This window comes from Lepidochelys kempii, chromosome 11 (genome assembly GCF_965140285.1).
Source record: "Lepidochelys kempii isolate rLepKem1 chromosome 11, rLepKem1.hap1, whole genome shotgun sequence".
Classification (NCBI taxonomy): Eukaryota; Metazoa; Chordata; order Testudines; family Cheloniidae; genus Lepidochelys; species Lepidochelys kempii.
Genome location: NC_136390.1, coordinates 65,842,771 through 65,858,356, shown reverse-complemented (window position 1 = coordinate 65,858,356; position 15,586 = coordinate 65,842,771). Strand labels below are relative to the sequence as shown.

The 15,586-nt window shown below is 43.7% G+C and overlaps 1 protein-coding gene and 1 long non-coding RNA gene across 8 annotated transcripts in view; one reads left to right on the top strand and one right to left on the bottom strand.

The window, feature by feature from the left end:
- Positions 1-15,586, top strand: part of ERBB4 (erb-b2 receptor tyrosine kinase 4) — a 974,133-nt gene that overhangs the window by 855,957 nt on the left and 102,590 nt on the right. The window lies entirely within an intron of this gene.
- Positions 5,717-15,586, bottom strand: part of LOC140895869 (uncharacterized) — a 33,298-nt gene continuing 23,428 nt past the window's right edge. For both annotated transcript variants that reach the window (XR_012154381.2, XR_012154382.2), the window contains one exon: positions 5,717-11,365. This is a non-coding gene — a long non-coding RNA (uncharacterized LOC140895869). The remainder of the gene's footprint in view (positions 11,366-15,586) is intronic.

The following is a 15,586-nucleotide window of genomic DNA, read 5'->3' as shown; positions in this document are numbered from 1 at the left end:
CATAAAAAAGACGGAGAAAACTTGTTCTCTTTTGCCACAGAGGGCAGGACAAGAGGCAATGGGTTCAAACTTCAGCAGAGCAGATATAGATTAAATCTCAGGAAAAACTCCTAACTGTAAGAAGAGTAGGACAGTGGAAAGACTGCCTTGGGAGGTTGCGGAAACTCCTTCACTGCAGGTTTTCAAAATGAGATTGGATCAGTGGCGCTGGAACACTTTTTATAGTGGGTTTCAGAGGAGCAGCCGGGTTAGTCGGGATTCGCAAAAAGAAAAGGAGGACTTGTGGCACCTTAGAGACCAACCAATTTATTTGAGCATGAGCTTTCGTGAGCTGAAGTGAGCTGTAGCTCAGGAAAGCTCATGCTCAAATAAATTGGTTAGTCTCCAAAGTACTCCTTTTCTTTTTATAGTGGGGGAGCTGAAAGCCAGCAAAACTGTAAAGTGGTGGTCCTCAAACTTTTTACCTTGTGCCCCCCTTTTCCCTGTCTGCACCTCACCCCGCATCACTTAGAGCTGGTGCCAGGAACAGGGCCGTGGCTCCAGGAGGGGAGGGGAGCAGACAAGGGTAAGAGAGGTGAGGCTGGGGCCACAGCTTGTGGGGGGGCAAGGAGACCTGGGCATGGGGCCAGCAACTGGAACTCAATGTGCGGGGTCAGGAGCAGAGCGCTGGACGCAGGGCCAGCAGGTGGGATCCTAATTTCTGCACCTATGGGCTGGATAGCCTTCTGTCTTGGATGGTTTAGACACAACAAATCCTGCAGTTGGGCAGTGATTTGGACTAGGTGACCCTTGCAGTCCTTTCTAACCGTGAAGTTCTATGATTCTGTAAAAAACAAAGGCAGCAGTCTAAGGGTATGTCTACACTACCCGCTGGAATGGTGTAGTGAAGGCACGATAAATCGATCCCCGATTGCTCTGCCATCGACTCCTGTACTCCACCGCGGTGAGAGGCAGAAGTGGAGTCAACAGGGGAGTGGCGGCAGTCAACCCTGTGCCATGAGGATGTGAGGTAAGTTGACCTAAGATACGTCGACTTCAACTACGCTATTCTCATAGCTGAAGTTGCGTATCTTAGGTCGATTCCCCCTGCCCCCCACAGTGTAGAGCAGGCCTAAGACATAAATTTGCTTCACTACTCTGCAAGCTTTTTCGCAATCTCTACAGCCAATGAGAAATACAAATAATGTGTTTTATTTATTCCACTTCTGTTTAGACTCATAGGCTACGGGGCTATCCAGTCCTAAAGCCCCCTCTGTTTTAATTGGTATCACTTTGTTTTAACCTGTCTTACTATGACACCTTTTTAGTAGCTTTTTCATTTTATCCCTCCAGAAAACTGATCTCTGCTGCTGGGCTATTTTCCTTGCTGAACAAGGCAAAGAAACCATTCAGTTCCTTAGTTTAGCATCCTCTACTGTCATCAAGCTTCTCTTTTTATATTTGAAGGAACTTAAATTCTGTATTATTCTCTGTGTGTTTTTTGTAAACGTGTAACGGTCTACAGGTGAAATCTTGGCCCTGTTGAGGTCAACGTGGATGATTTTTTCATTCTTTTCTTTTTTGTGTTTCCCTCCTTTCTGTCTTGAATTTTTTGATTACTTTATTTGGTAATCTTCTGCTTTGGCCTTACAGACTTGGCATCTCATTCTCTGCTGTGCCTCCTTGGGAGGTGCAGCACAGAACATGAAGCTCAAGCAGGTGGGAGTAAAGGTAGCTTTTAGTCACTTTTTTGTGCTGCCTTGATTCTGGGTCAGCTTGGGAGTGGTGTAGTTCCCAGCACAAATAGCCATTGGGGCTGCTCTAATTTATTGTATGCTCCCCAAGGCTGCCAATGGACTAAGCTGCAGTCTGGAACAGCCCAGAATCTTTGTTGTGACATGGGCAAGAAGACACCTTTGTCTATAGTAGGGGGATCGGCATAGGGCTGTTTAACCAGTCCCTATTGCTACTCCTGAGCGAGGGCAGTTCTCTCCTAGCCACATGCAGTGCCCTTACAGATTCTATATGCACACAGTGGGTTACATGGTCTGGAGCAGTAGAGAGAATCTATACCTTCCATTCCCAGCTGTGATGGGAGTTTCTCCTGGTCTTCTCCGCCCTTGTACATCCTGATTGTCCACATTGGTAGTTTTCTACATCTAGTAATTTTTCTTCCAGTTGTTTGTATATGTGTTGACCTCCCTCTGACTTGCCTTTGATTTCCTCTCTGAGACTTTAGTAGGGTATGTAAAGAGATGCTTCCAGTTGAGTTGAGTATAGAAAAAACTCTTAAGGGCAGAAAGAACATTCCTTGTGACTCGCATATTAGAGCTACCTACTATGGACCCCTGGTATCCTGAGGCTCGATTGTTGTAATATCCAAAATGCTCATACAGTGCATCGAACCACAGGCCAAGGACTCTGTTAAGGTTTCTGGCAAACAGCTGGCTGTTTTCAGGATAGGATGGAGAGCCCACTTCTTTGAGAGAGCCTTCCCACAGCAGCATAAACTGATGAATGCAAATAGGACAAGAAGAGAGAGGAAAGGAAAGGAAATAAAATAATGAATGCAATCCCTTCAGTTTAAAAGGACTTGGAAGTATGGTCTCAACGCTAATGCAATACAAGCAATAATAATAAGAGCACAGACCTCTTAGATAAACGTAATAACAATCATTAGTTGTGGGTGGGGAGGAATTTAGATACTGCAGTGATTGGATGTGTTAGGAATGCCTGTGATCGATTTCAGGGACCATTTCAATGTTACTCATCTCTGCATCGTTTCACTCGTTCTTATCTGGCTGTCTGTAACATACCGTGTTCCTTCCAAGCACATTCATTCCACACTTCTAGTTCCTCGTTTGCGTGTATCTTCATGCATCTCACATTTCTCTATTAATATCTTAGTGTTAGGGCTCTTGTTGTTTTGCGTGGTAAATGAAGAAAGAAATTACACACAATAATCCGGAATATATGTGCTTGCTAAAGATCATCATTCTGTCATTGTTTCCTGTGACAAATGTGGTTCTGTCTTGTAATTTGCCCAGATTTAGCAAACTGAAATCTAAGAAATCATATGCATCTCAGATTTTTGCATAGGGCAGGAATCATGCAAGAGGAGCCATGTATAGCATCTTGCAACTGACGCGTGTCAACAAGCTGAAAAATCCTCAGGCACGTAAGGTAAATACGTGATCTTGGGCAATTCTCTATTACACAGTCTACTCCTATATGTAATCCAGCATGAGGAGTTCCCTGGTTTCTCATGAAAATCACATGGTCCTTCTAGGTTACATACAACAATGACAGGCAAATATACTTTTAATCTGGCACATTAACACCATTTATAAGTTCTAGAGTTGAATGAAAGTTGAGAAAGATCACTTTAAATTTCAAGCAATGGACCGCATCTAGTCATTGCTGTTTAAGCAGAAATCCATACTGAAGTTAGCCAGCTGCTGGGGTTCCTTTGGCAGTGCGGTCTGCTCTCTGGTGTCATCTTGGATTGCAAGGCTCATCAAGGGTGGATGGATGGTCTCATGATAACATATGGGACCAAGCCTAGGAGGAACTGGATTTCATTGCTGGCTTTGCCACAAAGCTTTTGGTGTGAGCTCTGACAGGTCAGTTAAACTCCCTCCACCAAACCAGGGTGTGGTGAACCTTAATGACATAAAGCACTTTAAGATCCTCAGACAAAAGGCACTAGTCAAGTGAAAAATATTACTGCTTCACATTGAGATGATATCCCAGTGTTACACATGCCAAATTCAACTCACAGTATTCTAGTTTAGTTGACCATAAAACAAGTGATGCAGATTGATTCCAATATTCTGACAAATCTTTAAGCTTTGGGCTCATCTAAATACATGTGAAATACTGTTTTAAAAGCAGGCCCTAAGTCTGTTTGTCTTCTATATATGCCACACCTCATCCTTTCCGACATACACATGCTTTCTTTCTTTTTATTTCTGTCACTAATTTCCCTCTCATCCTCTTCTGTCAGGCCAAAGAAGTGGGTAGGCATATCCAAGAATATTTAAGTCTATGCTTGTTAACTACTGTGAAAAACCCACATAAAAATGTGAATATTGTAGATATTAATATCCATATTCAGAGTTGTACCATCTGATTTTGCATATCTTTAAATACTCAGGTGCAGATCCCCCACCGGTATGTAATTCTCTTCTAAAAATAAATAAATAAAAGGAATTTGTGGTCCAGTGTTGATTGATACAAAGAACCAACACTTGTCAGAAATGGTTAGAAGAGGCTCATAAGCAGCCTACTATATAATGCGAAATCTAATCTTTCAATGCTTTGAGAGGTAATGGGTATTTTGAGCCCAGTTGCATATCTGTACTCAGAGGTAGTTAAGAACAGCAGGTATTTTAGCATCAACAGATCTTTAATATACTGTTGGTTTTTTTTTAAGTTTGTACCAGTCAGTAGAGACTCATAATGAACATGCAGGTACCTCTGCGTAGGTGTCTTCTGTTTCTACAACAAAAACCCCTAGCTTATTGCTCAGCATCTTATCTGCTTCTCTAGAGAGAGAGAAAAAAAACAAGATAACCTTTCAGCTCTGACATCAGCAATCTCTAAAGTAGCCATGCATTGAACTGCCACATAATTAGTCCTGCTCCAAAGTGTTCATGTACCGTACAGAGCCAGATGGCTCTTTAGCTCCTCCCAGCATGCAATTAAAGGAGGAAAAACAAAAGTTTGTCTGAATGTTTTGGTATTCAAGGCCCTTGCAACTGGCTCGGTGCAGGTAGACCTCTCTGTTCACAGGCAGCTCTGTGGAAAGTCAGAGGAGATCAGTTTGGTGAGCTGGCTGTAGGATTGAGACCTAGGTAAACATATTTAATTGAATCTATGTGTATATATAGAAATCTTTGTGCAGAGCAAGCTCCATTTTTTATCCATCACATCTGTGGTACTCGTTTATGCTGGCATTTGGACACGCTTCTTCCTCAAATAGCATCACAATTAAAGAATGAATTCTGAAATCGAACCAGCATTACTGGAGATTGGCAAAGGGATGTAAAACAATTTCATTTATCAGAACAGCATGCTATTTAAAAGGAAAGTTACGGATGGTTTTACGAGGCTTGTCATTTCTCATTAGAGTCAGTATGACTCAAGTTTGGTCTCCCAAGTTGTACAGTCACAGGGATTTGAATTGAAATTACAGCCTTTTAATAACCTCCCAGGATCCAATCTATCCTTCATGTTGTTTCTATCTCGATTAATGTTACCTACATGTATCATTACCAGCTATAGACACGTACAGGTAGAGAGAAATGACACTACCAACATTGCTGTAAAGTTAACCATTGGAATTCCAGTGAGAGTTGGGTGCGTAATTCTCTTAAGCTTTTTTGAAAATTCCAGTCTGCAATAAGAGAAAACATGGCGGTCACTGGAATGATGTAAACCCCCACAGTGGAGTTCACTTATAGCTAACAAACTATTTTTCTAATGTTACTGTATGAATGCAATAATAAAATTGCTCAGTTCAGTTATTTAGTGCAGGCTACATTAGTAAATAGTTTGACTGACATCTGAAAGAGAACATTATTGTCCATGTAAGGGCTTCTTAGACTCATCGAATATAAAACATACCCCTGGGGGAATTCTGTGCCAAAAGAATAAAAATGCTGCGCACAATATTTTAAAATGTTGCAAAATTCTGCATATTTTATTTGTCAAAATAACAATAGAATCACACCAGTTCCAATTATTTTGGTAATTTATTTCAAAATACCTGTCAACAAGTATGCCTGTAACAATATGGACAACAAAAAAGATTCAGGAAATGTTTTTAGACAAATAGATTCTTTACTAGGCATATTAATACAGAACTTGATTAATTCATTTAAACTACAATACAGAAACGTATTTCCTGTACCCCTCAGAAGCAGTGCAAAGGCTTGGGGGAGTCAGGGGTAATGAGGAGCTGAGGGAGAAGGAAGTAATTGCTGGGAAGGAGCCTGGGAGTGAACCTGGAGGATTGCTGGGTATGGGTGGGAGAAGTGTAGTCTTTGCTGAAATAGGATATTACAACCATTTATTTTTGAAGTGATCAGTGCACTTAATCCTAGATATCCCCTTCCATCTCATAGTCCTCTCATGTTACTTAGATTCTTCACCATAAATTCTCTGTCAATTTTGTCAACATTCAACTTCTTCTGCAAAACAGAGCCTCAACTCCCAAGCAAGAGGCCGTGACATTTCTCTTCTATTTAATGTGAGCACTCCCCCTTCAGCTTACAACCTTCAGGACATTAAAATCCCTCTTATACTGATCCCAGAATGTAGCATGGTATTATAAGTGAATGACAAAGGATACACAAGTGATACAAAGAGCCAGGGTTTAAAAGAGAACTGGATAAATTCATGGAGGTTAAGTCCATTAATGGCTATTAGCCAGGATGGGTTAGGAATAGTGTCCCTATCCTCTCTGTCAGAGGGTGGAGATGGATGGCAGGAGAGAGATCACTTGATCATTACCCGTTAAATTCACTCCCTCTGGGGCACCTGGCTTTGGCCACTGTTGGTAGACAGGATACTGGGCTGGATGGACCTTTGGTCTGACCCAGTATGGCCGTTCTTATGGGATTGGGATCTTAATAATTAACTCTGATAAATCTGAATCAGGCATGTACTGAATACCAACCAAAACCAAACAAACCATCTGTGGATCAGGCCAATTACCTGATGCTATTTTGTAATGAGAGAGGTTACTATATCACATTTTACTGGCTTTCAGTGATGACATAATGTGAATTTATGGACTATGTACACTTTTGGGGGGACTGTCAAGTTAACTTGAATGGGAATATTCATGCTGAAAGTGACCAACTGGTAGTTTTGTCTTCTCATTAACGTAATATGGTGAATGTACGGCCTGTTCCTGCATTCCTTGAACTCCAGAGTCCCTTTCCACTGTTTGCTATCATTGAATAGCTCACAAAGACATGAAGCAACTGCTAGATATGGCAGCATGTTACCTATAATACTTGCATAATGGTGAGATGCACTGCTTACCCCATTTCAGACACACTCACCCTGCAATCACTCTTGCTGGGTGGATCACATATTATCATAATTCCCAGAAGTACCCTCACCCCACTGGATTGAAAGAGCCTGTAAGAATGACATTGCAATATTAAAATAATTAGATGATCTTTTAACAACATATCTAAAACAAAGCTTTCTGGACAGGGAATTTCTAGGAGTACTTTAACATCCAGGTTCTGTTGCTCAGAATATTAATCTACCACATAGGTGTGTATATTGGGAATGCCCACTGTTATAATTTTTTGACAGCCAGTTCAGTTGGATATTAGGAAAAACTTTTTCACTAAGAGGGTGGTGAAACACTGGAATTCGTTACCTAGGGAGGTGGTAGAATCTCCTTCCTTAGAGGTTTTTAAGGTCAGGCTTGACAAAGCCCTGGCTGGGATGATTTAACTGGGAATTGGTCCTGCTTTGAGCAGGGGGTTGGACTAGATGACCTTCTGGGGTCCCTTCCAACCCTGATATTCTATGATTCTATGATTCTATGATTCAACTCTACTCTTATTCCTTTCAGATAGTCTAGCACATTTCTATAAAAAAAATCAATCTCAAATGTTAGTGTCCAACTGCATTGGAGAAGGCTAGTTTGGTGTCTGGTTGACACAAAACTTATATTAGCAGGATTTAAAATTTCAGACAAAGCTGAACAATGATATTATGAGGTTGCATGAAGGTTAATGTTGTTTAGGCAGATGGTGAATTGCTGATTCAACCTGTTGTCACAATAATGAATGTGTTTGAAAAGACATTTATGTGGCAAATAGGAGAAAAATGAAACAGCACACACACACACACTCACGTGCACACAAATTTAGCATTGCTGGCTACTGTTTCAATATTATTTTTTAAAAAATCTGATGTATTCGACCTGTTTCCACCAATCAATATGAGAAGCAGCATTATAGATTTAAAAGAATGCACCTTTCATACTGATTCACCATAATTTTGCCTGACAGCAATGACAGAAGCACTTGATCCGAGTCGGGCAGAATTTTATAGCTCTATTAAATTTAATTCCCTCCTCCTCCTTCCATCCACCACATTCATTTTTACCCTTGTTTCTCTCTCCAAGGCACAGAGCCATAGCAAAGTTGCCCCCAAAATAAATCTGGTTCATGGAGGGTGGGTATAATAAGGTTGAAGTATTTCTCCTTTGCTGACAAGCTTTGTGGTTGTTTTCTCTTTGGAAGCTATCTTACAAAATAGGGCTGCTCTGCTGAAATGTAGGAAAGAGGAGAATAAAGTAGTTTCTTCCCATTCCTCCATTTATTTGCTCAGCGCAATGTGGCTGTACTTTTAAAACAAATATTTACAACCCTTCTAAAAGTATGGAGCGAGATCCTCAGCTGGTGTAAATCGTCATAGCTCCATTGAAGCCAATGGAATGATGATGGTTTACACCAGCTAATGATGTGGCCCAGGCACTTCTCTCAAGGTTAATGATGCTAAGAGGATTAAAAGCAATTTTGCTTATTAAAAGAAATACTCCTGTTTTTTTTAATTGTTCCCAATCAGTTGTTCCATACAATGCAATCCTGGCAAACTAGAGACCAAGCTGTTAGATAAACATCTGTTAACTTTCAAAGCAAGTTAAGCGATGTGGTTTAGACTGTCTTGAAGGCATCACTCTTGAAATATTACACATTTGTTTTAACTTTTAAGTGATTAAAAATTAACAATAAGCAGCTTTAAAGAGTCAGACATGTTCTTTCGACAATCCTGGCAGAAAGATCACTTAAAAGAGAGGCAACAGATAATGACTTTGGTGTGGTTCTCGGCATTTTGATAACATAGATTCAGAATCACAGAGCCTGGAAATCAGTTTTGCTTTAATCCTATTGCAAACGTATAAATGGTCCTTTTAAGTATTTGGTAACATGGGGATTGTAATTTAAATTCACAGTAAAGTTTTCACATGAAGGAAAGATGATGTTGAAAAATACATTATTCCAGGCATTCTCCTGCTGGGGTCATGACCTCCTGGGAGGTTAGAAACAAGTGTCTGGGGTCATGACCACCTTGCCCTTCCCATACTGCTAAATGGTAGATCCTGGTAGATGGCTCCTTGGTCAACTGGGTGGAGGATACCTAGTACAGAAGAGGCTGAGAACCACTGAACTAGCCTGTTTTGATAAATTTAGGTCCAGTTTTGCCTTCTCATGCGCATTTGCAAGTCTCCCTGAAGCTAATGGGAATTGTATGGGTGTAGAATTTGACCCACTGAGTACAAATTTTGCTGAGTTTACTTTGTTGACATGAGGAACGTCCTCTGTATCTTACTGATTTTCTGGTAAGTAAAGGAAAAGGATTGACCCTAGTAGGCTGAATTTAGGTAGAGGAGAAGACATCAAGTCTAGGTAAAAGGAAAGCACAGTAGAGCACATCACATTGGGCTGAGCTTTAGGTAGAGAATTTGACTTCTTGTGTCTGATACTTTTTAATACTTTTATTTCTTTTTGATCTCTTTTGAACATAGTGCAGTATAAATCCTGAGTACAGCTGGCATTGCTGTAAGGGAGCAGTGGCCATGTACAGCCGTGTCAGTCCGGTGCACGCTGGGACAACTGATAGGAACAATTGACCTAATGTGCAAGGAGAGATCTGTTCCTATGCCACAAGTGGTAGGTGCGGAGCTGCTCAGGAGATATATGTCTACGAGCACCTCCTCTCCCAAGCAGACTTGCACACGGCCTGAAGTTCTCTCTCCCTTCTACTCTATTCTCCAGCTTTGGACACAGGGATCATTTCAATCCAGGGGCTGCACTGTGGAACTCATTTGCAACTATAGGACAAGGGAGGAGGTGGGGACCAGGTCTTAATGTACACATGTTGTCAGGATGGAGAGAATCACTGGGTTACTGTTGGACTGTCTACCTACCTATCTATAGTTTTATGCTTCTGGGCCATCACCATACTATCTGAGCCTCTTCTGTGTGAAATCAGTAGCAAATGAGGATGTTCCAAGTGGACCAGAAAGAGTCTCTACCACTTTCTTTTAACACCTCTGATTGAGACAGGGGGGTTATTTTTGACTCTTTAGATTTTATTTCCCCCTACTTTGTTTGTGGTTTGCTTGCTTGCTTATGTGGTAGAGGGTTATTGAGTAGAAAGGGCTTCAGTGTCATGAGAGTCATTCTTGTGATTGGAAAGACTTTTTCAAAGAGGGAGGTTTTTCAAGATTTCCTAAAGATGGTCAGGCTCTGGATTGGCTTTATCTGCTCTGGAATTGGCTTTATCTGCTCTGTCATAGCCAGACCCCCGGACATAGAATGCTTTGTCCCCGGCTCTCACATACTTCACCTTGGGTTTTGTGGTGTCCCAGAGGAGCACACTACCGCAGTGGTTCATATGTTGAAATTTGGTCTTTAATGTGGTTGAGGTGTAATTGCTTTGAAAATTAGGACCAATGCCTTAAACTGGTATCCAAAGTTGACTGGGAGCCAGTGGAGAGATTTGAGCACAAACTTGCTACATGTCTTCCCCAACCAACAGCTGCCATGGGCAGGCTCTCCATTCTGATGTACCTTGTCCGTCCAAGCTTCCTGGTGAAAAAATCCCTTTCAGAGCTCATTAGACAGCTCCATGTCAACCTGCCTTTGGGCTGCATGGCCTGTTCAGTCTCCATGGCTGTGACTGAGGATGCCATCTCTCCCCTCTGGCTAGGATATCACGGAAGCACTGGCTCCCCGACAAAGGCCTGACTGAGATATGTAGGCTGTGGAGGGAATCCCTGACTCCCTTGCTAAGGAGAGGAAAGGGTTGGGTGGCTGCAGGTCCGTTGCAATGGGAGGTCCCCCTCAGGATTCCCGGGAGCGTCTGTGGCTGTAGAGCCTGGCCTGCCGGCTCTGTGCCCTGGGTGCTTTTATGGCCAGAATTTGGCCTTTTTTAACGTCCTGTGTATACTAGAAAATCACGTCGAAAGCAAGAAATAAAACCAATGAATAAATCTGTGAACCACCACTGCCACCCTCCTAAACAACACGTTGATCTGATTTCAGCAGGCACTGGGATTGATTCCAGCTGAAAACACTGCTCTGGCTACAGATAGGAGCTGGGTGTATGTTGGATGTGGGAGGTGTTGTATCTTGGTGGGAGGGGAGTGGCCTTCCCAGTCATCACTGTGTAGATTCAGAGCTTGCGTTCATCGAATAGGCAACTAACGAAAGGCTGATATAAAAACTGGGCAGCAGGAAGGTGGTGATGCAGCACAGAATCTGTTCCAGTATGTCTATAATTGCCTATATCATTCCATATTCCCTGTGTGTACAACCCACGTTCCAGCACATGGAGTCTAAAAGGTCTGTAAAGTAGAAACAAAATGATCTTCATCATCGTTTTCCTTAAATATTAATAAAAACAATATTGTTTTTAATATCATTACTTACAGAGATTATGCACAGGAACAAAACACATTGTTCTCGGATGTAACATTTCTCAGATCTTCAGAATTATTGATTGATTGATTTGCTAGCATTATACATGTATAAATCACTCCTAATAACAGGAGTGATCAGGGGTGGGAGAACCCAGTCCACAATACATAAAAAATTCCTCTTCTTATCCTTCATCTATATTTACACACTATTTTGAGCAATGGTTTCCCCTGAGTGTATGAAAAGTTCAAAAGACTTTTCATCTCTGCGTTCCCACTGGAATCAGGGATGGAATCCAGCCTGCAATGAAGTCAGGGGGAGTTTTGCCATTGGCTTCAGTGAGGCCGGGATTTCACCCCAGGAATGCCCATATTCCATAAGATAGGCCACTCTCAATGTTTATTTCTAATATTGTAGCACCTGGACTATTGTGCTAGGCACTGAACACACACAGAATAAATAGACAGTCCTTGCCCCATAGAGTTTATAGTCTAAGTATAAGACAAAAGACAACAAATGGATACAGACAGACCGATGGGGGAGTACCAGGAAACAATGAGACGATATTACAGGGGTGGCCAACCTGCGGTTCCGGAGCCACACGCGGCTCCTTGTACAGGCACCGACTCCGGGGCTGGAGCTACAGACGCCAACTTTCCAACGTGCCGGGGGGTGCTCACGGCTCAACCCCTGGCTCTGCCACAGGCCCTGCCCTCTCTCCACCCTTTCCCGCCCCCTCCCCTGAGCCTGCCATGCCCTCGCTCCTCCCCTTCCCACCCCCCCGCCACCAGAGCCTCCTGCATGCCACAAAGCAGCTGATCGGGAGGTGCGGGGAGAGGGGGAGGTGCTGATAGGTGGGGCTGCCGGTGGGCGGGAGGCGCTGGGAGAGGGCGTGGGGGGAGCTAATCGGGGGGCTGCTGACGTATTACTGTGGCTCTTTGGCAATGTACATTGGTAAATTCTGGATCCTTCTCAGGCTCAGGTTGGCCACCCCAGCAACATTATCTAAATAGACAAAACTGATGCAGGCCTAGCTCAAAGCAGAAGTTATGAAAATCTCCCCATAAAACCTTGTCCTCATGAGATTCCCCCAGCATGTTTTAGCAAACTCTAGAGGGTCCAGTAGTTAGGATAAGCATCCAAACACTTGGATGCCTGTCCTAGCTGAATCTGAATTCAGAGGGTCTGATTCGCATTTGTGGGCCTGATTCTTCTCTCATGTAAACAGTGGGCCAGATTCCTGTGCCAGAACCCTACTCAGACTAAGAGAGGGGTCTTTGGGAACCAGTTACAGTGTCTTGATTTTAAGGGCTGATCCTGGCCCCAGCACAACTTTGGGCTTCTGCTGGGCCACTCTAAGTTGCACCACCGAGGAAGGGTTCTTAGTGGACCCCATGTCAGTGGAGGACAGGTGGAACAGATCTCTGTCACACCCCCTTCATGCCTTTAAAAGCGTTCCCAACATGCTCCCTATACCAAAGTTGGGATGGCTGGTTCAGCACCAGGCTGCTGCATATTTGCACTAGCAAGGAAGTTCCCCTCCAACAGTGGAGTTCTCTTAAGGCTCTTGGCAATCAGCGTCTGACCCCTTTACATCTTCTGAATGGTGCAAACAGGCTGAATCTCAGATGAAAATACAGCTCATTGACTTCTGATATTCACTGATGCAAGTGAGATCAAAATGACACCTGGAACCCTATAAATTAATACCAGTCAAACAACTCTGGTGTGTATTATGCATTTCTATTATTTGTATTATCATAACACCTAGCAGCACCAGTCATGGACCGGGACCCCATTGTGCTAGGCACTGGGACAAACACAGAACAAAGACACAGTCCTTGACTCAGAGATCTTACAATCTTAAGAAACACAAGAGACAATGGTGGATACAGACAAATGAGAAAGCACAAGGAAACAATGAGACAATATTGGTCAGCAAGATCAGCAGAGGTCTTATTACACCGACAGCCTTATTGTTGTTGAGTTTTTTTGTAGGCCTCATTTCCTCCAACTCCAGCTTGAAGAAGAGTCAAGAAAATTATTGGACTTTGTTGAAATTATTTTTGTTCTGAATATAGACATTCATTACAGCCAGATTTATCCAAGACTTTTTAGCAGCCTCACTGCAACTTTGCTTTTCTTCTGCTAAACTTTCGAGATTAGATTTTCCAGTGATTGCATACTTGGAACGGTTTACCAGTGTGATCAACCTAATAAATATTTAAAGCTGTGATTCATTTAGCAAAAATAGCATGTTAACATTTGTCAGCACTGTTACGAATGTTCTCCTGAGGCTGAAAATCGGTCTATTTGATAAACCCTGCCCTTTTGTATGAACAATTATTGTGCTTGATTCTGATATCAGTTTCCCCAGTGTAAACCAGTGTAAGCGGGGGAATAGTCCCGCTGTTGTGGGGAACTTTCCTGGCTTCTGTACTACCCGGGTGAAGTGGACTAGCGAAAGGCTCTGAGTCCTCACTACCATTTCCTTTACCCAGTGGCTTCCCTGCCCTTGAGGACTCCCTTTCCACTCTCCTGTCTGGCAGAGTCCTCGTAACCCCAACAAGGCTGGGCCCAGGATTCCTGGGGGGCTCGACCCCCAACCCTGCTGTGGTCACCTAGGACAGGGGCTAGGGTGTCCCCACTCCGGGGTACTCTCTCTGCACTGGGCACTTCTCTGACCCCCTGACCACTACATACAAGTTAAAGCAAATGCAAGTTATTTAATCAACAATTAATTTTAAAATGAATAAGGAACAATGGGAAAGGTTAAAGGAAACACATCACCCCGCTCTGTGGCAGGGAACATCACAAACAGTGTCTCTGGAATGTCAGGGCAGTTCACAGTCTGTTCCTTGTACGTCCCAGGCCTCCTGCTCAGGCCCTGGCTGTGCTGCAGGGATGCTGTGGGTTGGACACTTGCTCTGGTGGTGGCCACACGCTCTCAGGCTCTAAGTGGTAGGACTCTTCTTCCCAGTGTCACCCCCACCCTGTCGGGGTTATGATCCAAGCCTGGCCCGCAGAGCCTCTTGGCTGAGGCGTCTCCCTGTGCTGGGCCTGCTGCCCAGGGTCCCCCTCGCTCTCCCCAGCTGTTCACCGCACCCAGCTCCAGACTGCTCCAGCCCCAGCTCCACCACTCGGTCTCTGCACTGCTGCTGCTGCTCTGCCTCCAGCTCCCTGGGCTGTTTCTCTGGCCCCTCTGGCTCTGGTTGCTGCAGCTCTGCTCCCAGGACAGGTCTGCTCTGCAGGCTGCTTCTGTGACTCTGCTCCCAGCACTGACCTGCTTCCTGGGCTGCTTTTCTGGCCCCTCTGGCTCTGGTTGCTGCAGCTCTCCTCCCAGGGCAGGTCTGCTCTCTCTGGGCTGCTTTTCTGGTCCCTCTGGATCTGGCACAGCTCTGCTCCCCAGCTCAGCTTGGCCCCACTCTGTCTGACCCAGGCAAAGCCAGCTCACACAGCTCCCTAGCCTCCTGACTCCCTGATTAGCCTGCTCGCCCTGTCATTCAGGCTGACCTGGAGCGTTGGCCTCTCCCCATTGTTCCTGGTGGCCTTCAGTCTCAGGGTCCTGATTCCCCATTGACCCTTCCCCCTTTTTAGTACTGGGAGCTAGCAACTAAAACACCCCCACTGAACGTTAGTAAGGGGGCAACAGTCCCATTACACCAGGATTAATTCCATTTAAACCCATGGAGTTTCTCCAGCATCACCACCTCACTAGGTTTGCTTTATCAATGCAAACATTATCACATGATGGTTGAGTAGGTTTGTAAAGCTAAGAACAAATCCATGGGTAGGCAGGGGTTGGCTGAATGCATATTCGAGCATGGATCTGGCCAAGAGAAGGTTTTTATTTTGACTGTCTAAGGTAATTGAGCAAGTCTGAACCTACCTTTCACTTTGAAGCCTTGTTCACCAACAGTGAAGCACCATTATTCAACATGTACGCAATTGAACAGAAACAAGTAGTTTTCATGTCTTACTATAATAGAACTATCTCAACAAAATCTATTTACGCTGATGCTGCATTAAAAACTATCTTCCTGTTCTCAGTGCAATGAGATCACTATATTCCCATCAACACTGGGGCACAATGGAGATGAAAAGCTACTTCTATACGGGTGTGAAAGGTATCTAAAGACCTGGAGAGG